Source organism: Carettochelys insculpta, chromosome 25, assembly GCF_033958435.1.
Source record: "Carettochelys insculpta isolate YL-2023 chromosome 25, ASM3395843v1, whole genome shotgun sequence".
Lineage (NCBI taxonomy): Eukaryota > Metazoa > Chordata > Testudines > Carettochelyidae > Carettochelys > Carettochelys insculpta.
In genome coordinates, this window is record NC_134161.1 from 10,345,653 (window position 1) to 10,355,000 (window position 9,348).

The 9,348-nt window shown below is 41.9% G+C and overlaps 1 long non-coding RNA gene across 1 annotated transcript in view; it reads left to right on the forward strand.

Annotated features, from left to right (window-relative positions):
• Window positions 1-7,880, forward strand: part of LOC142001661 (uncharacterized) — a 44,790-nt gene extending 36,910 nt beyond the window's left edge. Inside the window, exons 2-3 of the long non-coding RNA XR_012642546.1 lie at window positions 4,921-5,054; window positions 7,252-7,880. This is a non-coding gene — a long non-coding RNA (uncharacterized LOC142001661). The remainder of the gene's footprint in view (window positions 1-4,920; window positions 5,055-7,251) is intronic.
• The last annotated feature ends 1,468 nt before the right edge of the window (window positions 7,881-9,348 follow it).

Below are 9,348 nucleotides of genomic sequence, written 5' to 3' on the forward strand. Positions count from 1 at the left end.
AATTTTCTTTGTTACATGAATAAAGCACCAAGTATAGCTGGATCCCTGACTGGGTCCTCTATGTGTCACTGCAACACAAATAATGATTAATTATTATTTCGTTAATCGAAATCTGCCTGCCCAGTTCCATCATGTTTTGGCAAGTGGTTTAAGGGATATCTGGGTAATGGTGTAACCTTTGTCCACATTCAGTACATCCAACCCTGTTGGCATCCCTTTTGATTCGCTAACACACAGAGCTGGGCTATGTGGCATGTGTAAAGCTGCTTGAGGTTCCTCGGGGCTGTGAGGCACCTCAATACCATCTGCCCTTAATATGAGGGAGCCATGTCTGTGCCTGCCAGGGGTTAGCTTTCTGAATGCATCACTCACAGGCAAGACAAACCACAACCCTCTGAGCCTACACAGGTTCTGCTGTCACTCTGCATGTCAACAATAGACAAACTCCAGCCTCCAGGAATCCCCTTGGAGTATGCAGCCCCTGTTTCACTGGATACTCACAGAGTTCAATGATCCACTACTCTCAAATGGACTAGGAACAGGAGTAAAGCACCTGCATCAGTTTACCAGCTATGCCTCAGGACCCGTGCTCTGCTCAATTCACGGCCCTGAGATAGGTTTAGAATGAAAACATGTATTAGTTTATTTAACAAAGAATTGTGATTTTCGAAGAAGCAAATAGAAGGAATGGAAACAAATGGTTCTCGGGCCTAAACAACTATCTAGGCATTTTCTCTAAAAATGAAGCTCAGCTCTCTCAAAGTCTCTCTCCCATCGTGGCTGTCTCCTTCCATTCATAAGACAGGCACACTGACAGCCTAGATGAAGGATACTGGGGTGTGCCCCAGTATAGCCACATATAGTTCCAACAACCCACTGTCTATTTTTGTAAATTGGGTAACCTCAGATGCTTTTTTTTTTTTCTTTCCTAGCATGCAATCTCTGCTGGAGATTTTTCAATCTTTCGATTTGCATATTGCTTTGACAATAAATAGGTGTTCATTTGTAAAGTATACAACACTCAATTCACATACACCCAGGGAGGCAGGGAAGAGTCTCCTGCCAGCAAAAGACTTTTGGTGACCATCCCCAACTCACTAACCTTAAGAGTATAATTTTCAGAATATATACATATGTAATCTGGTGGAAGGGTTACACATAATTCCTTACATGTTATCTGTGCATACATTGCATGATGATCATGATAGTCAGGGTGACACAGGCTTTTGGCAGAAACCTTACATGAGAGCTTTGGTGAGCTACTATGTAGACACCAAACTCAGCAGATCCCTAGCAATCTATGCACCTCGGTGCCCTCTGCCAGTTAGCACCAAAAGGTCTTTGTGTCACAGCATGACTATGAATTCCCTCTGTGGAGAGGTAACAGCCTATTGCATAATGTTCCATTTAGGTCCCTCTTTTAGTACTATTTTGAAGATTTAGAAAACCAACCACCAACATCACAAGGCATCCCTGAAGTTGGAACCCACAAGGAAATAGGAAAAAAGAGTGCCTAAGAAACACCTGGCATAGAGACCTGAAGGCAGACTCTAACAAGACAGGATACACCTGATCCAAACTAGAAATGATCACCCAGGACAGGGGATGCCGGTGAATGGGTCATCAATGGCCTATGTTCCAAGATGTAGGAGTGGAAGAGACTTACTACTACTGTTTAGTTTTAGGCTTTGTACAAGCCCCCTGCACAGAGCTGATTAGAGATGAGTTTTATTTATCTCAAAGGTTAAATGTTTGCAACATTGGGCTTTAAACCAGACATCTGAAGTTTCCCTTTAAATTTTTATGCTAAAGGTGAAACATAACCTTCTGCAAATGCACTTATCATAGACTCATAGAATCATAGGGCTGGAAGGAACCTCAGTAGGTCATCTAGTCCAGGCCCCTGCTTCTCGCTGGATCAATCCCCACTAAGTCATCCCAGCCAGGACCTTGTCAAGCCAGGACTTAAAAACCTCGAGGGATGGAGAATCCACCACCTCTCTAGGCAACACATTCCAATCAGACCAAAATTAAACAGGAACTGGAAATCAGAACTGAATATAATTCCTGATGCCCAGTGAGAAAATATTCAAAGGAGGGGAAAAAACCCTTAGATTTCTTTAAAGAATGAAAAGAAAAGGAAAAAAGACTGATTTGCCTATATCTGGACAGAGTGTGCCTTCAGACCTCTCTTATCACACACACAGGAACAGGGTTCTCTACCTCTAGCTTCTGTACCTCTCTCTCTTTCTGTTTTTGATAGATTTAGCTCCTGTAGCTCTCTCCCACAAAGATGAGCAGGTTCCTATTCCTTTGATTCTAGTATGATATCTGCCTCCCCCACAAACACACAGAGTCACGTAAAAGCAATTTTCCATAGCTTTATCTCCTGCATCACACAGAAGCAAGTTTAATTCTGTAATCACAGTAAAGGAGCATTTTTATAGCTGTTCAGTATTGAAAAAATAAAAGGATTCTAGTGCTCTTCTCCTGTGGTACACAACAGTTTAGCCTCCCAAACACTGAAAGGTTTTAGTCTAACACAAGTTATTGAGCTCATTATAGGTAAATATTTTATGACCTGTGACATCCAGCAGGTTAGAATGGTCCCTTCTGGCCTTAAGCTGTACGAAACCATGAAACTATTCTAAGCAACTGTGACTGCCCACAGCCATTTAGTATCAGTGCAGAATACAGCTGGCTGATTTATTTTTCTTTTTGTCAAAACTTTGTTAGTGCAAAATGGGTTTTCAGTGGAAATGTAATACCGCATGGCAAAATTTTGCTTCCTTTGAAAATTTATATTTTAGGGTTAAAAATAAACAACAAATGTTGTGTAGAATTGTATGGAATTCAGTTTCCTAAAAGTAAAAACTGTTATTGAAAGCCAAAAGTGCTTAATGAAATTGATAAATGTTGATAAATGTTCACTTTTTGAAAAGCTATTTTGGTCAGCTGTACATTTTTAAAGAAAACTTTTCATAGAATATTTTAAGGTTTTTTTCCCCCAAAAGTCACCACCAAAACAAATTAGCATTTTTGGACCAGCTGTACTGCTGAGTATTTAGGCATTACTATCTATTTATATCTATTTACTAGATTTTAATAAGACTCTAGAATAATGTTTATATTATAACCTTCCATTGAATGCAGGACCTTTTGCATAACAGCACTGACCTATAGAAGCAGTAGTAGGTTGTTACCCACCAGTGAACCAGCCATTTGTGGGAAATATGACACACATTTTCCAGAGACAAGATAATGGCCGTGTCTACACGAGCCCCAAACTTCGAAATGGCCACGCAAATGGCCATTTCGAAGTTTGCTAATGAAGCGCTGAAATGCATATTCAGCGCTTCATTAGCATGCGGGCGGCCGCGGCGCTTCAAAATTGACGCGCCTCGCCGCCGTGCGTCTTGTCCCCACGGGGCTCCTTTTCAACAGGACCCCGCCTACTTCGAAGTCCCCTTATTCCCATGAGCTGATGGGAACAAGGGCTCTTCGAAGTAGGCGGGGTCCTTTCGAAAAGGAGCCCCGTGGGGACGAGACGCACGGCGGCGAGGCGCTTCAATTTCGAAGCGCTGCGGCCGCCCGCATGCTAATGAAGCGCTGAATATGCATTTCAGCACTTCATTAGTAAACTTTGAAATGGCCATTTGCGTGGCCATTTCAAAGTTTGGGGCTCGTGTAGACGTAGCCAATATCTTTTATCTGTTGGAGAAAGAGATGTGCTTTCAAGAGTACATAGAGCTCCTCCTCGGGTCACAGCATTGTGAAAGTTGAAAAGTTTATCTTTTTCACCAACATAAGTTGGTCCAAAAAAAGATATTATCTCTTCTACCATGTCTTGGAAAGGGACCTAGGGGTTATGGTGGATGAAAGGCTGGATATGAGTAAACAGTGTGCCCTTGTAGCCAAGAAAGGTAACGGCATACTGGGGTGCATTAGGAGGAGCATTTCGAGCAGATCTAGAGAAGTAGTTATTCCTCTTTATTCGGCACTGGTGAGACCACATCTGGAATATTGTGTCCAGTTTTGGGCCCCCCAGTATAAAAAGGATGTGGATTTGCTAGAGCAGGTTCAGTGAAGGGCAACAAAAATGATTAAGGGTCTGGAGCACAAGACCTGTGAGGACAGGCTGAGGGATTTGGGCTTGTTTAGTTTCCAGAAGAGAAGACTTAGAGGTGATTCAATAGCAGCATTCAACTTCCTGAAGGGGAGCTCTAAAAAGGAGGGTGAGAAACTGTTCTCAATGGTGTCAGATGGCAGAACAAGGAGTAATGGTCAGAAGTTGAAGAGGGAAGGGTGTAGGTTAGCTATTAGGAAAAACTTCTTCACCAGGTGGGTGGTGAAGCATTGGAATGCGTTGCCTAGACAGGTGGTGGATTCTCCATCCCTTGCGGTTTTTAAATCCCAGCTGGACAAGGTCCTGGCTGGGATGACTTAGTAGGGGTTGATCCTGCTTGAAGCAGGGGGCTGGACTAGATGACCTCCTGAGGTCCCTTCCAGCCCTATTATTCTGTGATTCTGTCTTGCTAATACCCTGGAACCAACCTAGCTACAAAGACATATTTTTCAGTGTTACACTGGCAGTGACTCCTGCTGAGACTGGACAGGCCTAAAGCAACTGCAAACTCTCCCAGGGTAAAAGTTACTATTGTACTATCTGTATCCTTTTTTGGCTGGTGACCAGGAGCTATGTGGTAATACTCCTACATCAACTGAAAATTATGTATTATCCACACTGTATATATAGTATATCATTTCAAGGTCTGGATTACACACGTTATCATTACCACAAGATAAGGTACCATGCATTGATGTCTGTAGCTGTAAAGGGTATTTCTGTATATCAAATCCTTTCATGCTATGAGGTTTCCAAATGGACTCTAATTAAACTGCTTTTTTTAATCACCACAGGCAGCTCAAGACTGTGCTGCAGTTATGGGGAAAGATCTGTATTTATAATGTGAAAGGGATTTGCACAGAACTAGCAATCATCTTTCTTGGAAGCATGACATCTACATTGCTTTATAATGTTGTATAACCTCCTGGTGAGTAAAACAAGTGTGTGACAACTGTCAGGACTGCAAAGCTAAATCTATAGATCTGACCCTCTTGTACAGCATGTAATACTGAATCTGGAGCCCCTCTGGAGTTCAAAAGCCGTGGGTTGGGTCTTAAATATCACAAGATTAGCTTAAAAGTCATGAGATTTGTGTAAAGAAAATACATTTTGGGCTTGTTTTATTTGTCTTCTGGCTTCTGAACCTTCAGTGTGCACTTGGGTCATGGACAGAAGCTTTTCCGTACAACCATGAGGGATAGAAATTGAATGCTGAGTTTGCTCCAAACACTATCTAAGTAGACAAGTCAGAACATCTAACATCACTGCAGTGCTGCCTTCTGAGCAACAGCTTGGCCCCTGCAGTCAGTGAGAGTTTTGCAATTGACTTCTGTGGAGGTAAAATGCCACTTTTAATGTGCTGTCTGAGTGACTCTGATCCTTTGCAGCTAACCACAATTGGGTCAGGTACATATTTACGAAAAAACAGGCGACCTCTGATTCCTGGATTCCTCTTTGCAATCAAGCCATTGGCAAACATTGTAGAATTACTTATGACACACAATTTAATGGAGTTTTGGAATAAAAACCCTTAAGATGTCCAGAAACTCATATTGGTGGGACGACTCATGGTATTTGGTCTTGCCATGAGCACAGGGGACTAGATTTGATGCCCTCTTGAGGTTCCTTCCAGTTCTATTATTCCCTGATCTGTTGTTCAGTGATGGATTATATTTCCAAACATGGCATTAGTTATACCGCTGTGTGGCATCTAATTAACTATCAAAAATGCACGGTAGATGGGATGGCAGATTTTGCAAAGGAAAGCATTAATAAAATCTATTCCTGTCTGCCCACATGTGGACCAGAGTTGAGTGACACTGACTACATGAAGAGTTCAATTCCTATTGATTTTCATAGCCATGAGTGAGAAGAAGCTCAGCTATCTATTAAAAGCCCATTAAACATCACCTTTTCTTCTCTGGAACGAGTGAGAAAATTTTGTTTTTGTAAATTTATCCATTAATATCATAGTCTGAAGCTGTGGCAAGTAGAAATCAACTGGAGAAAAGGGTTCTCAACTTAGTTCTATTTTTGTTGTCTAATTCAGTGTTTCTTAAACATTTTGAGACCATGGAACACCAAACAATAATATTTTTTATGTGGAATACCTATGAAAATTTTCTTCAAAAAATTGTCAAACAAAAAAAAGAACGGCAACATACACATCAAAAACAAAATGAAGTAATTTAATTAGGTATCATAGTAATGAAGAAGTAAAATTTATCTAGTTTTAATAACAGAAAATATATACCATGAGTGTATGGTACCAAAAAAGTGCCAGACACTCATGGCACTCCTGTGAGTTGCTCATGGAACCTGAGTGTTCTGCAAAACATAGTTTAAGGAAACACTTGTCTAGTGGATCAAACGTTGTCAAGTACCATTGCGCTGAGTATACGAAGACCTATGCTGGAGAAAATACTAATGCCCTTAGCCTGTTGCTCATCAAGGGTTACAGGTTCAGTTTAACAGCTAGGTTTAATCAACTTTATTAATCAAGAATTATGAGCCAAAGATTAATACTGCATAATACATCAAAGCCATTATGTTACTAATGCATCTGGAAGCAGCCGGAAGGCTGGTCAGCTGTTCTCACATTCTGCACTTCACTATACTTTTAAATATACTAGGGTTGCTTCCTACCATTTTGTTGCATTACTTTAAACTTGTCATATGTGCCTATCTATCTTCCTTGAAACATTTTGGGGATTTATTTATTTATTTATTTTATTGCTTTGCTGGCACAGTCCCTGCAGTAAATAGGACAGAAACAGTAACCGTTTTATTATCTTAGTTCAGTCATAGCATTTCCAAAGTCAGCAACATTTTAGAGACATCCTACATCAGCTATAGTTTGCTACAGCGCATATGTTAGCAAAGTATCAACAAAATTATTTGTCTTATCCTACTTCTTTGGAATGTATGTAGTACCGGCCACTGACTATATCATTCTTCACATCTCTGCTTGGTTAAACAGCTTTACCAAAGTGAAAAGTAATTTGAAAGCACTTAACTTGAATAAAATGTATAGTTAATATACATAATATTATATAATATAATATTGCATATGACATTGGCTAACACTAAACCTTAGAGACCATATCTCACCTTGTTCCATACAGATCTGCAACATAGAAGACTTGTGGTAACCATGCACAGCTGAACACCTAAAGGCAGGCAGGTTGCAAGGTGGGCAAAGATGGCTGTGTTATGCTGCTTGCCACCCATCTCCCTCAGGACCTCCTCCTCCTGCCACAGCCCCAGAAGGACTTGAAGCTCTGGCTCCATCCAGGAAGGAGCCCTTTTCTTTTGTGGCTGGCTGAGCTCCTGGGAGCCCTGTGGGGGCTCTGAGAGAGGGTCCTAGGGCTCCTGTGGGGGCTGGCGGCTGGCCATGATGGTTTTTCGAGTTTGGGGCATGTCCATGAGTGCATGTGACTTGTGGTTCGTGTCTTTGCTGCCAGCACACTCTCAGCTTCCAGCCACGGCGTTTCTGTGTCTGTGCAGCTTTAAAGGTGGCCAGACACAGGGAGCAGAGAGTTTTGTGAGTGCCATCCAGGGCGTCTCTGCACCTCAGCTGGCCAGTGCCATGGAGGACTCCTCTTTTGAAAGAGTGGCCCGTGGAGCATCTGCACATGTTTCCTGTTGAAAGAACATTTTGAAAAAGGTCACTCTTCCTCATACAGGACTGGAGGAACGCTTTCAAAAGAAGCACCGTGTTCTTGCAATTTCCTTTCGAAAGAGCAAGTTTTGTGTCCAGATGCTCCATTGTCTGTCTCAAAAGAGGGCCAGATTTTCCAAACATACTTGCTAGTGTAAACATGGCTATACTGTATAAGCTTTATTTATTTGCTCTCATTATACTGTACTTATGGAAAGTGTAATTAAAATTTACTTATGGTTAAAATGCTGGTTATTTTAGACTTCTGGATAATAGAATGAGATATTAAAGAATTTATTGGAGCATATTCATCTTCACACTACAACATGTAGCTTCCCTCGTAAGGTGTATTTAATAAACCACACAGCAAAATCTGACTCTGAAATTCTGAGCTCTTTAGACACTTGTGACTTCACTTCTAGTTTCTGTCTGTGCCTTGAAGCCAGATGCCTCCAGTCTGGAAATAATTAGACTAAAAATATTGTCCCTGCTGATCATCCTTCAAAGCCATTGTAACTGGGATCAGTCAGACAGCTGCTCTCATGAACTAGATGGAGGAGGACCAGCTCCCTGAAGAAACCAGAGAGGAGAAGAAATCAGAAGGGCTTCCCCTCTCCCTGTTCTGTCTCCTCCTGCCAGCCAGGAGACATGGATATTGTGGGAGAAGACAAAGGGCTTGAGAGTCTACTTGAAAAAGCACGGTGTATTGGGACCTGCTGAGGAAAAGTGTAGGGCTTGTAATATAATGATAAGCCCTGTTTAGAGACTCAATCCTACCAGCTCTCCATGGGCAGGAGTCATCCATGTGCAGGAGTGGAGAGACTGCTTGACTAGGGTTATTCTTTTTAACACCTTCCCTTCAGTCAGAGCTTCAATTTCCCAGCCAGCCAGCAATGGAAGAGCCTCCAAAAGTGTAGGGGGAATGTAAATGGGGCAGAGGGCATCCATTCAACATACTCTGCTGCTTATCACCTGCTGTCTGAGGCCAGACTGTCTGCTGGTGAGAGAGGAGTCCTCTCACCAGCCCTGAGGTGCCATATGAAAGACAACAGCAGCAAATGTGACAGCATGTAATTAAGTGGCAGCGGATGCTCATGTGAACCCAGCACAGAGCGGGTTGAACACAAGAAGCTGGCAGAAATCTTATCACCGTCTCCTGAACAGATGGCACCAGATTTGTCCATTTCTAACCTTTTAAATAATGAATTTGTAACCTGGTTAAAATGACCCCAGCTGAAGCCTTTATATCCAATTTTTCAGAGGGCTCAGTTCAAAACACCTGCCATGGGATAAGGTGAGCACTTGGGCACCTACAGCTGGAAATGGAAGTGACACCATTTCACCCACATTAAACCTGGGACTAAAAACGTTCCCTTCAAGATGGAGCAGTCTGGCTTGAGGCATAACTTGAAGGACATTCCAATGTTTGGTGTATTTAAGGACAGATAGGCTCCTTCCATCATCCACATAGGTCTTGAGGATATTTAAAAATGTAACCTTCCAGAGTATAACCACAATCAGATGATCCTACAATATTCCAGGAGTCCTGGGATTAAATAAA